We start from the raw sequence: 16937 nt of genomic DNA, 5'->3' as shown, positions 1-16937 counted from the left end.
ATATCCTGCCGCAAGATTAAACAGGGACAGGAAAATGTTGAAATGAAAAGGAAATGTAAAATTAAAAAAAAATGATTCCAATATTTCTTTTTTTCAAATTGGCCTTTTGATTTTATGAATACCCAGCGAAATGTGATATAGACTCGTCTAAACTAAATAAACTGAATCCGTATATTTGAGGCAGCAGTTACTTAGAAAATGACTTAGATTCCAATTTCATACTTATATCGCCACGCTGATTTTGGAGTTTATTGTAGCTCAAACGTTGAAAAAATGATTCAGTTATGTTCACACAACACATAACACACATGCAACACGGTAACAAGGTAAGAAAAACACTTGGAATCCTTTAAAATATTAATACTGTCGGGAAGGAAGAATTTCATGGATCGATTCGATTTAAGACGGGTAAATTATAACTGCACCCAGAAGGCAGGAATGTATACTCATATTGTGTGGGATGATCTGGATCAGATATAATTTTACTAGCTGACTTGACAACTGTATCTTGGTGTATTTCATTTAGGTTAGCAAAGGATACTCCTGCAATTTTAATGGCTAATAAAACTATTCTAATCAGACAGTCTCTGGTTTTAAGGGCCAATATGCAAAAAGGGGTTATTCGTAAAACTAAACCTGGTCCCCTTTTTGCTTTAATTTTTGTGTTTAGTTGATTATCAGACAAAATTATTATTATAAGTGTTCTTGTATAGCGCACAAATCAAACTGCAAGGCAATTTCTCTAGGCGCTAGGTATTTTTCCCTCGATCACCGGATGTCAATCTCAACAGCACATCGTATTTCAATCTCAACTCCCTGGGGAGTATACAACTCATTGCTGCCGCTAGGCGCACCGAGTTTATTGTGGCTCTCTCATCCTAACGAGGTACCCAATTGACAGCTGGGTGGACTGGGACACATAGTCACAGCACTTTGTCCAAGTTTACTGCACGTTGCTGTACCCGCAACTAGGTGTATGCACGTGTTCATGTGGCCACCATCTGGTCATATACCAACGGATTCGTGGGTTCTGTTAAGTCCACAGGGTTGTGTACTGTACACTAGGGGTTGTGACAACACTGAAAGAGTCTGCACACAAAGTTGACTCCAAGGTTTTTTACACCCGGTCACAGGTGGGCTCGATCCCGAAACCTCAACCTCGCTGGATCACTAGCATGGCGCCTTAGCCAGCTCGCCCACCATGCCCCAATGATGCATATTAACATCTCAGATCCTGCTTCATGATGCTGTTAACAAACTTTGATGTTTCATCACGAATCTGTTATGAAAATGTTCCTCATGCCACCTATCTTTCCAGAATCTTCACGCCTCATCATGGTAATGACCACTTGACCATCAAGTTGATGGTAATATTTAATTCTGTTTTTAAGTAACCTGCTACCTTTATCAACAATTCTTTCACTTACATTAGAACTAATCAGTGGAATTTTATAATAGTTTTGTATTTTTACAGCAGTTCATATTGTATGTCGTGAGCCATACTACCTCATACCTGGTCGTATTGTTTATTTCGTAAAAACAACTAGTTAAACCTTTCAACAACTTATCCCCTACTTTTGTTTTGTATATGTAATTATGGGAACAGGAACATTCGATGTTGTACATAATGTACAATTTCTCTACGTGTACAGTACTTTATGGAACTTTGCAGTCTAGAACAAAAACAGTTGGTCATGTCTCCAGGATTCAGAGACATGTAAAACGTTGAGTGAGATGACTTGGGACAATTAATCTGATACGTTAAGTGAATGTCTCGCGGAGTTAGTTCTAGTTGAGATATTACTTTTTTCAGGTCCAGTAACTCCGAGACGATGTGTGCTATTTAACACGAGTTTCTCCGACGTAGAATAGGAATAAGCTGAACCGCGATTCATGCTCGAGGTCTTGAATTAGTCTGTTTTACTTGCCTGGATGACAGATATCCAAGGTACTTTACTTGATGCAAAACTAAAAACTTTATCTTCCCGTCATGTGAAATACGTAAATTCCATTGGCCATGCTCACTGCCAGAGTAACGATTTACATGGTTCTTGAGAGACATGTAGAAGCTGGAATAGCACAAAATGTTATGGACGTCAGGTTCTTCTTTATTGTTTACACAACGTTTCACCCTTACTGGACTATGAATTTATTCATATAAGGAATGAAGAGAGACTAGCATATATATAATCGTTTGACATATCTGAATACAAAATTCACTGCTCAGTATGTGTCTACAGCATTTTCACCTATAAAAACCTCACTGTAGTTTTATTACACATATACACACTTATATAAAACATTTCTTATATTTTAGTGCAGCTGTTTATCATATACTTAATGGTGGAATACTGACATTTTTTAGATTACGCAACGTGATTTTGTTACTGCAGAGACTGAAATTTGACATGTTCAAAGCAGTGAAAATATCGCTTTGGCGGAACGACTTTATGGCTAAACACAACTTTATGCCAAGTACGTTGTTACACAACACTGCATGATAGTGTAATCATATCCCAAACGGTCTTGTCAGCCCAGCTCGGCATCGGATGACCGCCCGCGAAGAAAACTCGCAACGAGCGATCGAATGATGACTGAGTAATTTAATTTCTTTGTTGGCAGTAGGTACTGTAAATTCAACACCAAACCATATGATTTATGGAGGACTTTGAAGGCTACTAAATATCAAAATATACAAATGTGCTGTTCTAATCTGGCACTAAATAGTCAGCCATAATGAAACTCAAAAGCTATCAAATATCATTTATGGCTTTATCACCAATAATTTCGCTCACAACTCTGAGGAACACGTTATGAACAGCGTTTGTTAAGAAAATGTTATACATCTGTTGATTTGGTGAAATATTTCATAGTCCGTTTATGTGTTCCCCATCGCTGTAGGCTTCACAATCCGAGGAATTATTAAAAGGCGACTTCTTTGCAGAGCTGCTTAGACCAAGAACTGAAAGCTCGAAGGGCGTGTACTATCAACGGTTTAAAGAAAATCGTCATCTAGTAAACTATGAAACGTCTGTTATCCTGACCCGTGAAGATCTGGGTTAGAACTGAACTTCAGTAACCCATGCTTGTCGTAAGAAGCGACTTACAAGATCGGGTGGTCAGACTCGCTGGCTTGGTTGATGTTATCGCATCCCAATGGCGTAAATCGATGCTAATGCTGGCGAGTTCCACTTCCTTTTCAGGCGTGAAGCCCTTCTACAGTCACGGTCTATATGTGTACATTATGATCTCTACGAATCGCCTGGTATTTACAAGCTGAAAAAAAACGCCTATCTAGCGCTAGGGTAAAAAATGTGAAGAAAATGCCTAAATTCATTAACGTCATCTTTAGATTACTTACAGCCGTATGAACCTAATTCTGTCATATTGTATTTCTATATATTATATTAATACTTTCCTTGTATCCTCGTCATCGTGATTATATCGTCATTTGTGAATTTATATCGTACATTTCTCATGTATCTCCGTTGGTGGGGTCTTCTGAAAATAAACGGATTGTGATGCTGTATGTGAAACTGTGCGACTGTGAGTGACCGTTTTTCACGATGTTAATCCTCGAACAGCGCGAGTTAACCCGTGTTTAAAACATTTGAGTGACGCGCGGGCAGCGTTCAAAACGTTGGACACGTATCTTTATTGGCAAGGCCTAGTTTTGACGTTTACGCCAAAACCAAAAAGATCGTTCGATGGGCATTGTTACCAGGGTTAATACTGTTGGAACAATGGCTATACAGTTTAACATAGCATCGGGTACAGGGGGTGGAGGTGGGGTGTGTGTGTAGGGCTGCGCACCCCAACTACCTTGTGAAAAACGTCACATTCCCCCTCGTTAGAATATGACCTTTTTCACGTCAGTGGGTGAAAGACACGTCTATTTTGCTGATCTCGTGAAATATCCTCTAGATTAGTGAACAGATGATGGTTTCATCTAGAATTACCAAAGTGTCAGTTCCAATAAGTCATAGAATTTCTAAAGAATATATTGATCCGAAGGATTTTCAAATTTCTTCTTAACAAGATAAACAGCCTGAATGTCTCCTCGAAATATCATGTATAATTTAATGTCGGATGAATTATCCTTTACTGCCATTGATGTTCTATGTTTTCGTTTATTAAAGTAATATTCTTGTGTACAGTGAGATGAAAAGCTTAGAATAGAACTGAAAATGTTGATAGAAAGTTTGTAAATTTTAGTATGCGCCTTATTGAAGAATTGAATAAGAAGAACCTTTCAATTCCTAAACTCACACGTATTCTTTGGCACTGACGATTGGAATTTATGAAATGCGTTCCATTTAAGGAAATGAAATATTATATGAGGGAAACTAGTAGTGCAGAATGTATCACAAAATATTTTAAACGTTACAAATGAGTAATTGGTGTACCTGTGATGGACTATGGTTTTATTCATATCACTGTAATATTTAGTTTTTGATGTTGGAGAAACGTAGCGAAACATTGTTCGACGCTAAAACGCTTAAGTTATGTTCTGAAGGTTTACGATGGTGAGGGTTGAAACTAACGGAAAACATTATTGCATTAACAGAACCGTTATGGGTTAGTTTAGTTTCTTCAAAGAACATAGAATTCTGTTTTACGTAAATCTCGGTACTCAACGTTATTCCAGGGATGTGCCGGTGGTCTATAAACAATTCAGTCTGGACAAGGCAATCCTCTGATTGACATCAATGGCATTAGTCTTCGTATTTGGGATATGACATCCCAACCTAGTCAGCGAGCCTGGCCACCTGATCCTGTTAGTTGCCTTTTAGGACAGGTATGGGTTGCGCAATCCGGTTCTGAACGGGTTGTTGAAATCTCGCAAGGTGTCTTGCTGGTTAAACATATGTATTATGTGATCTAGGTTTACTTACCTAAATTCTGTTGCATATACATTCCGCATCTCTATCTCTGCAGGTATGTTCCGATTGCTGTTCGATTATGGTTTGAATTCGTAAAACAATTGGTGAGACTGAATGGATTCAACGCACCTTCCAAGCTCAATAATCATAATGTCATCGTTTCCTTTGACAACCGCTATGCAATGATGAATATGCTCTCCGAGCTTCAGTTGGATTAATCTTTATGTACCAGGAATTTGTGAGCTACAGTGTTGTCAGTATGCAGCTACATATTCTAGTTACTTCAACATGCTCCTCAGGCAAATGCTCAACATGCTCCCCACACAAATTGATATTATCTTATTGTGATTGTGAGTCTCCGACACTGATCCAGTGTGAATGAGTTTAGTTTTACGCCGCACTCTGCAATATTCCAGCTATATGTCAACGGTCCGTAATTAATCGGGTCTGGACCTGACAGTCTAGTGATCTGACTACCCGATTCCATTAGTCGCCTCTTACGACAAGCATAGTCGCCTTTGTAGCAAGCAAGGGTTGCTGAAGACCTGTTCTGCATGCTGATTCAGAAGAGCAAGCGTCATATTTATCACCCTAAATGTTGTGACATTTTAAGTGACGGTCAGGCATACAACCTTTTTCAGCAAAGGAGAAAAGGAACCTGGGCCATTGCTTTTCCAATTTCTGAGATTAAACATGATCAAAGACATCCAACAATACAACACCCCAAGGATATATATTTCAGATCCCACGGCTAACTACACCAAAATTTTACATTACAAAACTAGGCGGTGATAAACAAAATGTTATGCAATATTCTGGTTAAAGAAGGTCAGACTTTAAAGATCTTTCAAATCCAACAAAAGAACAAATTCCACGATTAACGACACCATTCGTCAGATGGCAGAATAATGACTATACATATTTTTCAATATTCCGGCTGCCATACTAGAAATACTATCCCAATCCGCTGATTAAATTTAATTGACCCATTTGCAATAGCATATATGTGGAGTTTCAGGCTCATAATTTCTTCACCTCGCTAGCCATGTTTCAGGACCGAGCTTCGATGAGAATTCCAGCAGAATATTAACCTAATTCTTTACGCCTCAACGACGGCTTCTGAAGACTATATTGAATTTTCAATGCAGAATCACGATAAAGTAACGCATTGTTTCAGAAGAATTAACCAAACCCTCCAGGACAATTGAAAAACGGTTAACTGTAGACGACTAATGTGGCTTTCTTTTCATAGAAAACGGCATCTTTTATCTTTTGAGAATAACAGAAGGCTGTTGCATTTGGGAGCAGTGTGACATCAGTACAGTTTGAGGTGCAATGTAGTTGAATAGAATTATCAATACGCCATAATCTTGATTTGAATGCTTTATACAAGCAGGTGGAATAAACATCTACTGGCCGTTTGGGGTAACAAGGTAATGAAATGTAGAGTACATTGATGACTCAGACAATGCATAGATGATAAATAATGATCCTAAAACCGCGTGTAACATGGGCACATATTGCAAACAGAACATGGTATTCATGTTCTTCACCTTATCTGCCAGTACGGGCATGGTAAATCAGTTACAATTTTGTATAAAATTCCTTGAAACCTATTTGAACAGCGTCTGAGCATAGCCCCAAGCCTTCTTATGTGTACCGATTTGATACAAGTTAAACATCTTTCAATATTAAGCTGAGATTTAAATGTACAACAAGGTGACAAAAGAATAGAATTATTAACATCTTGATTCCAGTGTTGCCTATACACGATGGCATGATCACTGTTTAAATTCTAAAATATTTCCAACTTCTTGCCAAATCCATACAAAGCCACGGGAAAACAGAAAACTGTTGATGCCTATATAGCCTATACCACCATGTTGTCTCATAAGTAAATGTTTGACATTCCCATTATAATTCATAGCGACCATCTTTAACCTAAAGCATATAACTCTTGGCTGCTGATGGATAAACATGGGATAGCGATGGATTGCTTGTGCGGTAACCAATTTTTAAAATATGTTTTAAAAAATTGTGTGTGGACAATTTCTGAAACATTTCTTTGTTTAGTTATCCAACTTTAGGGGCCGTACATTAAAAGTGGCGGAAATCGTGGTTCTGCTTGAACAATAGTTGTAGCTAATTCTTCAAAATGCGTCAAAAACAACATCAGTGACAACATACACCCTTGTTTAACAACACGGGAAGGTGAAAACGTTTCTGTAAACTGACATAGTGTACATCTCACACATGTTTCACAATATAGTAACACTTTCAAACAATTCATGTGAATCACTTTTTCTAGTTAAGTAAAATGGTAGTTTACTTCTATCGACACAATCAAATGATTTTTTAAAAGTCAATACGGTTTCCTTTATTTTATCTCAGATGTTTATATAATGTCTATTAGTATGTATTTAAAACAAACATACTGCATTCAGTGCAATATCCAACTCTGAAGTCACCTATGGATTCCAATACAGTGTAGCCATAATTCTAATTTTGTATTAACTATTGAGCCTAACATATCACGCAAAGTAATCCTTCTATAATTATTCGGGTCTTCCTTAGTTCCATGCTTGAGTTATGGTGTAATTTCGTTAAACAAGGTGAATCTCCTGGACTAGATGGGTTGAAACGGTTGCCTAGTGGTTAAAGAATTCGCTCGTCACTCTGAAAAGCCGGGTCGATTCCAGCATGGGTAAAGCGGGTGATGACTATTTCTGGAGTTTCCCACAGTGATATCGCTGGAATATTGTTAAAAGTGGCGTAAAACGAAACTCACTCGTGGACTAGAAGACATCCAAGTCCAGGCGATAAACGTTTACATTCTACCTCCATATTTACTGGTGTTTTTAATAACGTTCTCACAGCAGGTCACTTGCCAGATGCTTGGAATAAGGGCGATTTTGTGATAAACGAACGATCTTATGTTTTGAAATTTATCGTGACTGAAAATTACATGAAATAACAACAAAGGATATCAAGGTCAATTATCTTAGATCTTATCGAGACGAGCGAAGGCTTTAACCACTAGGCTACCCCGCCGCCATTTTGATAGAAACGAAAAGTCCAGGGATTTTGTACAGTTTAGTGGGTTGTTTACCGGTGTGGTGAACATCATTCGAGACTTATGGCGGCTCCTCAGGTTGACATTGAAGAAATGCCCGAGGTGAATACCTTTACAACATTCGTCGTCTAAATGAGGACGGACTGTGTTTATATGCATATGTATTTCATATTAAATATACTTCATATATCCTCATCTCTATCACTTAATGTACGAGGTGCGTTCAATAAGTAATGCCCCTGACCCACTTCCCTCAGCAGTAGAGCAATGAAACTTGGCACACTTATTAGTCTTTCTCTACATAGGAACGACCCAAAGTAATGCATTTTTCGATCATTTGATGCAGTTCTGGAGACCGTTTTTGTAGAACACCCCATTTTGGTCCTCAAACCACGAAGTGACTTCAGAAATCAAGGCTGCATCATCTGGGAAACGCTTTCCTTTAAAAAACAACTTCACGGCTGGGAAGAGATGAAAGTCAGAGGGTGCAAGGTCAGGAGAGTAGGGAGGATGGGGGAAGATTTCATAGCCACACGCCTGTGCTTCTGATCTGGCGACATGCGAGTTGTGCACCGGAGCGTTGTCCTGCAGGAGGAGGATACTTTTGCTGATCTTTCCCAACCTCTTGACTTTGATTTCTTCTCCTAATTTCCTCAGAAGGGAAGCAATAGGCTCTTGTAATTGTGGTACCCTTTCCCAGGAAATCTGTCATCACTACTCCATCCTGGTCCCAGAAGACTGTGAGCGTGACCTTGCCAGCTGAGGGCTGCACCCTTGCCTTGTGGTGGTGATACCAAGTGCTTCCACTGCACTGACTGGACTTTGGTCTCTGGATCATAGTGATCTTCCAATATGGCAGCCTCAACTTGACGAACAGATGCCTCATCAATGGCAGAGGGGGGAGACCAGATCTGGGAGCTGTTTCCACAGACTTCCTGCCATGTTTGAATTCACGATGCCAGCGTTTCACAAGGTCATATGATGGGGCTTCATCACCATAAGTTTCTTTCATTTCATCAAAGGTTTCCCGTGATGTGTGTCCTTTCAAATATAAAAACCGTATCACAGCGCGACACTCAACAGGCTCCATTTCACACCTTACTCAGTTCAAACACTTGTTATTCTCAAACCACAAGTAGTTCAGAGCTCAAATTTGCCACATTACCCATAGAGATATAATTCAAATCACATCCAAATTTTTAGCTAAACCAGAGAAATGGAAGTGGGTCAGGGGCATTACTTATTGAACGCCCCTCGTATGTATGGTTGTTTTCATTTTATTGTCTTTCACAACTCACTTTGTACATCATCTATCCTATGGTTGTTTAAGCTGTTGTTTTACTTTGTACAGGTGTGGGGGTAGTGGATAAAGCGTTCGCCCGTGGCGCCGAAGATGCGGTTTCGAATCCCCATATCGGCACAATGTGTGAAGCGCCCTGGTATTGCTTGAATATTGCTAAATGTGGCGTACAAATGTATTGATTTTCACAAACTCATTCACACTTTACTTTGTTCAAAAGGTCAGACGCTAATAAAATGCTATGCATTGTTTTGTATTGTACTTTGTTTAAACCCTAAATGAATCTGTTGCTCAGATCAGGAGTTTGGACCAGAGAATCCAGTGAGCAACGGCATGAATATCGATCTACGCAAATAGCTAAGGTCATGTGTCAGTCAGTGAGTCTAACCACCCATCCCGTTAGTGGCCTCTAACGACAAGCACTGGTTACTGAAGACCAATTCTAACCCGGATCTTGTGTCACATGTTTCTCCCACAAATAACTAGTATTCTAGAAATACATTAACTCTGATACAGTCTATTAGGTAAACTGCCAGTTATGTTCCTTAAGTAGCCAGAAAAAGCTGTGATTAAAGGCTGGAAGTACGGTCAGATGAACGGTTTACTTGTCTAATTGGAAGACGATTTCATGCCATCTTTAGATGCCTTCGTGTGGTTATTCTGCAATAGCAGGTAAATATGTAGGTGTCACCAGCTAAAGCGTGATCGTCTTGCGCATCTAGAAGAGATACAAATTACCAAAAAACCAAGAAACTCTATCACAACATGACGAGGGAGGCTTGACATTCGAGAAAGGAGAATGGATGTTTAAAACGCAGTTAACTGTTCTCTTATCTTCAGCTACAGCGGCAAAACAAGATATTTTCAAAGTAAAAAGTCGGAAAATCTTTTGAAAAATTCTTCCTTTTGACAATGTACGTGTGTGGATTACTCATGCATTATTATTTGAAATTATTTAATTATTTTCTTCGAATCCGGTCACAGGATTCACGACAACAGTGCGCATGCCCCATGTATGTATACAGGTATGTGTGTCCTTTCGGTTATACTTTTTGCATTGTGATGTCACAGATGGCATGTTGACATAGAAGTTGATATGTTAAATCTTTTAGAGCTGAGTGATCATCTTACCCAGTACATATTCGGTTTCTGTACCAGTATACTGGAAACCTGCAACCCGGTGCATGTGAACAAGACAGTCTTTATCACAACGGCGATGCATAAAGCACACTAAGCGATTGAATATCGCTTGGGAAACCAACTCATGTTTCCGGGTTTGACGTAAATGTCGCTCCATTTCATCAGGGGAGTACTAAGGAAATCTGTCAGGACACGTGTGTCTTTTGGACGCACAGTATCTAATGTTTAGGTGCTGCTTGTGAAATGGAAGCGAAGAAATTCAGCATCTTTCAGCATCTATAAGAAGTTACTGCTAAAATAGTCGAATGTAGAGCTCCGACAATATTATAAAACGTTCATAATCCATCGTCATCCTGCACACATTGTATATTAGAATGAACTGGTGAACTGTTGCGAATGATACCATTGGTACATCGCGGAATGATTGCCTGGACAAACTTTATTTCAACAGTTCGAAACACTTGCGCCCATCTACGTTGCTGTTTTCACCCAGTACAGCATCCTCACTGTACGATTCCACTGTTTGTTTTTGAAAAAAATATGTTAGGAATTTGAGAAGGAGAGAAAATATCTATTGTTTGAACTACAATCAATACGTTAAGTGGAGAAACAGTAAAGCTGTATCTGGTTCATGTATGTTCATTTAGATTTAAATATAGCAAACAAACAAACAGTCAGGAACTTCTGTGTATGTCCGCAAAACCAACAGCTTAATGACTCTCGCTCTCATCTCCGCTAACATCAAATCTTTTACGTTCTTTATTGTTTCATATTACACGAACAGAATACAGTGAAATGCATTTGATTCAAGAGACCGTAAAGTCCAGAAACTCACTGCGCTGTTGCCAGTTTCTGACAAAGGGTTTGACAAAATTCAGCATGCAGTTATTATGAATATATGCTTAGGGTGAAAAATGAAAAAAATAACTTTTTAAAAAAACTAAAAAAAATTAGTTTTGCTCAAAATCAATGCTTTTGCGATTGCGTGTGAATGAAAGTATGTTTACAGGTATTATGCATATGATACGAACTTTAATTCATTTCGTCTCAATACGACTTATTTAGAGCGTTATGAAAATATCTCGCCCATAGAAGAGAAAATCTGCTTTTGCTTCAAAGTCATGTTTTGGAGGTTGAAAAATGAATGAAAGTAATTCTATAAGTATCATGAGGCAAGCTGTTAAGTCATTTTCACATAATTCGGCAAAATGTAAAGCGTTAAGAAAAAAACCACTGGGCATACTTTGTAGAGTTGCGTTCCTTAGTATTTGTAGGATCCGATTATATATTTCTTGAAGTCATACGCTCATCCATTGTAAATCTAAACTGTTTTCCATGAACCTAAAGGTGGTAGTGTTCAGTCTGGGTTACGAGACAGTGGAGGTTCAGTTATCTCCATTTCCCTTTGCAGATGCACCTGCGTGAGAATGAACACAACAATTACATTCATAATAAAAATATAACCGGGCTTCACACAATCAGTGTTGGAACTGGTGCCATATGTAAAGAACGTAAACGCCTGAGAATAACCAGACGTCATGCATGTGAATATATATTACAGTTTTCGATAACTTATAAGCTGATACGTCCGAGGTTTATAGGGCAGCGTTCGCTTGTCAGACCGAAGACCCGGGTTCAATTCCCCACCTGTGTACACTTTGCGAAGTTCATTTCTGATGTTTCCCGTCGTGTTACTGCGGGTAAATCGGTGTAAAACTAAACTCACTCACTCTTGTACGAACTACTGGTTCCATCAGAGGCTGATGACTTGGAGACAAAGGAGGAGAGCCAACGTACCAGCATTCATATCATGAGTCGCCAGTCCTGGAACAGACATAAATCAGCAAGTTGTAATACAGTCACGTCATGTCACGTAGTTGTAAAATGTCGAAGTAAAACTTGTAATAACTCGATCCAGTGCATTGCTGAAGTGAATGTGATATTTGCATTCCCGACAATCTTTGTCAACAATAGACTCGACTTGAAAGTCGCTTTCACGTCTTCATTAAGATGTAGTTCTTTTGTCAGCTACAGTCTGAACTGACATCGTTTCTCGGTAAATCAATTATTATACGATGAATGTATTTTGAATTACATTTTTTTCTCCGAATTGACACGATGGGTGCTGTGTAAAACGTTAATAAAACTTAGCGTTTAAACACCAGTTCACACAGTTGGTGTAAGAGAGGTGATTATCCGTCTACTGAAATCGTACTTGAGTCTACTCCTCTACTCTGCTGACGCTTCTGCGAACTTTGTACTACAAGCACCACTGGATAACGATACTGCAGGACTTTCTGCTACTAGCAAAGTGAAATCCTTCCGCATGACGTAACAAGATTGTCCACTGCAGACTTCTCAAGTTTGTGCCTCTCAAAGTAAATCACAAAGACTTTTCTGATTTCTGAGTATTATGCCAAGATCGGATGGTACTTTTTATCCGGTAGGACATAGCTAATGGATATTTTTGGTATCCGTTGGGGTCAAATACGGGTATTGATGCAAATCTGGGAGGTCATATGCAAATTTTAGGAACTACTTTCAGAGTGTAAACCAACGTGGCGTCATACCCATCTAACGTTCCGCTCGGCGACCATGGAACCCTACGGTACTGTCAGTGCTTTGATCCAAGAAAATTCGTGTGTGCTAATGTAGAATGGATTGAATTACGAGGCGAAGATGGGACTGGGTAGGCATACGGAGATAACAACACAGAATTGCATTGTATGATAAGTAGATTATCACACTGATGTGTGTTTGGATGGTTAATATCATGTGTAGGACTATACACCATTAATTTATCTCGGCAAATACAATCTTCATTCCCATTAGAGGACATTAACAATCCCAAACGCACGATGACCTATTTCTTGCTATTCAAACGTCTTAGTGGTATGCTCTTACTCTGACCATTTGTGGCAAATGTCAGGATCAATAATTGCTGATCAACCTTTAACTGTGCTTCATGATGCTGTCATATGCAAAAACAGATCATACATACCACTGGTGGAGGTCGGTGTCGCTGTGACATGAGCAGTTGTTGAAGGCGCAGTTGTGTATGCAGTTGATCTTGGAACTGATAACGAAGGTGTTGACGTGGCTGAAGACGCTGAGGTTGCGGATGTGGATGTCGATGGAGATGTAGGTTTAGTGGGTGTGAATGTTGACGTTGGTGGAGGTATTGAGATAGTGGATGTGGTTGTCGGTGTAGGTGTTGAGGTTGTGGTTGTTGACGAGAGTGGTTGTGTTGTGGTTGTGGTTGTTGACGTGGGTGCAGATGTTGTGATTGCGCTTGTGGTCGTCAGTTTAAGTGTTGAGGTTGTGAATGCTGACGTGGGAGCAGGTCTTGCTGTAATGGATGTGGACGTACGTATAGGTGTTGACGTTGCGGATGTGGACGTAGATGGGAGTGTAGAGGCTGTGGCTCGTGATGCCCTACAGGTAGCACAGCAAGTGTTGATGTAGGTGATATTGGACGGGTCACATCTTTCCAGGGAACACAGCGTGTTCCATCTGTTATCCCCATACTCACAGCCTAAAAATATGGATGGTCAATATCAAACAAATAACAATATAGAAAGTCAGAAAGGAGGAAAAACCGATCTCAACTATCTTAAGACACGAAGTCCCATTGTTGGGAAAGTAGCTGTGAAAACTACACGAGTGGATGTTTAAAAACCAGTAATGACACCAGGTGTTCGCTGAGAGGGGAAATTTGATTGACATTCCCGTTTTGTGGAAATGTGACTCTATGTTACACCCCAATAATCAATCAGTGATCGATATTAAGAGCATCACCCAAAGTCACCTTGGCACAATCAACCTTTATATCTAATTGATCCTTAAACGTTCAAACTACTCCACATTACACAATGCATGATTATTAAGTACCTTCGTCACCCTTGTAGGAAGCGCATGTCTCACAACAGAGGTTGAAATTGTGCTCACTGTAGCATAAGTATTTCCTCTCTGGTGGAATGTCCCTGGCACAGGTGGCGATGCGGTCTCCGTATAAACAGTTCTCTGCAGCAGTGAATCAGCGAATCAGCGAATCAGATGTGCCACTGTACAAACCAACCTTAAACTCTGCATGTCGTTGGTTTATGTTAAGATATGAGAGTTACTATCACCTTAGCGTTAAGAGAGATTTGAACAACTGCACCCTGGTCTTTCTGAGCACTACACTATTATGCTGAACAGATACAACATTAAATTCCATTTTCCTGGGACCTCCCTAAACATCGGGCCAAGATAAGTCGAGCCTGTTTATTTCCTGACTAATAATAATTACCATAATTTGTACTGAACCCAAATTCCTATTTTTCAAACATCAAAATATACTTTGGCAAGAGTTTTGTTTATTTTATTATTAAAACTTTAGGTTTAGGTAACACGGTCATGTATTGGAATGAGCAGGTTCAAGACAACGCACACTAGACATTGATCATACGTAGACTCGCATGTTTCACAACAGAGGTTGTAGCTTTTTTCCTGGACGTAGCAGAAGTTCTTCTCTTCAGGTGGAATATTAGAATATTAGCTTCCTTGATATTCTCCAAGATATACGTTCAATGTAGATCCATCCAGGGTACAAGTGGAGATTAAGGATGAGTATAATGAAGCAAGTGTCAATGCGACATCCGCATGAACAATTCTCTGCAGTGTATCGGTAAAACTATTCCCTCGCACCAAAGCCGTAGTGTTTTTGATAAACTTTCAAGAATCGGAGCGCACAGATAGCATAAACAGCTAAAGAAGGTGTGCTCAGATGTAAGAGTGAGTGAAGGAGTTGGGATTTACGCCGCTTTAAAGTATTCCCGATGATATTAGAGCGTCACTCTGAATGATGCAACTTACCAAAGACTAGGTGCTAACACACTTCGCTACACATTCCGAGCAAACCCACAATCACACGTTTTCAGTGTCGAATGGACTTAACATGTCGGTGAGCGTAACTGAAAATGACAAAACGCTTGCCAAGAAATTTACGATGAAAGTAGAGTGGATTATTCGATGGACCTTGGCAATTGTTCTCTATTTCCGAGTACGTTTGTATAAATAGTTCAAGATTGCCACCAGCAAGGTTGTTTCCTAACGTATATGAATCAAATACGTTTTATGTTTCTATTAAGAATATCAATTTCTACTTACAGATGAATATTATCTACCTACTCCAAAGGACTGCGAACACAGAAGACTTTTATTTTTGCTAAGGCCTGGGGAATTGCCTTCAAGGAAAAGACGTTAGTAGACGTTGTGGTATTGTTCGCGATGAACAATTTTGTAATTTATACTTGAACGGTTATATTGGAGATGAATATCATTTTCAGTTAATATGTAAAGTTTACTCCATTTTAAGACATACGTATATTCCTGAATATGTCAGAACACATCCTTCTTTTAATAAAGTTTATGTGCTATTAAGTTGTGATGAAATGAATATCCTAATTAACTTAACCAAAATTTAAAGGGAAGCTTTAAGCTTAAGAAGTGCATACAAGGTGTACCAACCATTTTGTCACTATCATTATTATTTTGTGAGTTTTGTACTTGGGCCTAAGGCCATAATACTAAATATAGTTTAATTTGGCATCATGCATGACGTACCTATGTCTTCCTTGTATGAAGTGCAAGTCTCACAACAGAGGTTGTAGTTATTATCGTTGTAGCATAAGTTCTTCCGCTGGTGTGGAATATCCGTGGCACATGTGGCAATGCGGTCTCCGTATGTACAGTTCTCTGTTGTAAACGAATCAGTGAATTAGTTTACACCAAACACAGATGTGACACTGTACGAAACAACTTTAAACTATGTTTGTTGTTGGCTTATGTTAAGATATGAGAGTTAAGATATATAGAGCTAAGTCACCTTTCTACTACAGCACCCTCTCCGATTCGGAGCACTCCATGGATTTGTTATACTTAGCAGATACATCATTAAATCCCATTTTCATGATTATTTCCTGTATAAAATAATAATCATTTTCTTTGTAGTGAATCCAAATTCCTATGTCTACAAACATGAAAATATCCTTTGGCAATGACAACGCACAATGGGAATTGGTCAAACAGTGCACCGACTGCCATGTCTGACAACAGTGGTTGCAGTTTTTTTTCTGGACGTAGCAGAAGTTCTTCTCCTACACCGCAGAGAACGTATACGTTCCGATAAATCTCCTTAAGTATCCTGGATGCATCTTCGGTTGGCTAAATCTGAGTCGCATAGAGAGCAAACTTTCGCGGCTGCGGCTGCAATCTTTTTCGCAAGTTCGGTTGTAACAGCTTATCTGATTGGCTATTGACGGAGCCAAGAAAGGGAGGTAATACAATTGTCGGACGAGTCGTAAATGCATCCAGGTACAAGTGAAGAGTATCGAGGATGAATATAATGAAACAAATGTCATGCGGCTACCGTATGAACAATTCTCTGCAGTGTATGGGTGAAACTGTTACCTCGCACCAAACCGTAGTGCTTTTGATGAACTTTCAGAATTCGTAATGCGCAGATAAGAAGAACAACTTAAAAAGACGAGTTCAGATA

The sequence above is a fragment of the Haliotis asinina genome, chromosome 2 (genome assembly GCF_037392515.1).
Source record: "Haliotis asinina isolate JCU_RB_2024 chromosome 2, JCU_Hal_asi_v2, whole genome shotgun sequence".
Classification (NCBI taxonomy): domain Eukaryota; kingdom Metazoa; phylum Mollusca; class Gastropoda; order Lepetellida; family Haliotidae; genus Haliotis; species Haliotis asinina.
This window is presented reverse-complemented; position numbering follows the sequence as displayed.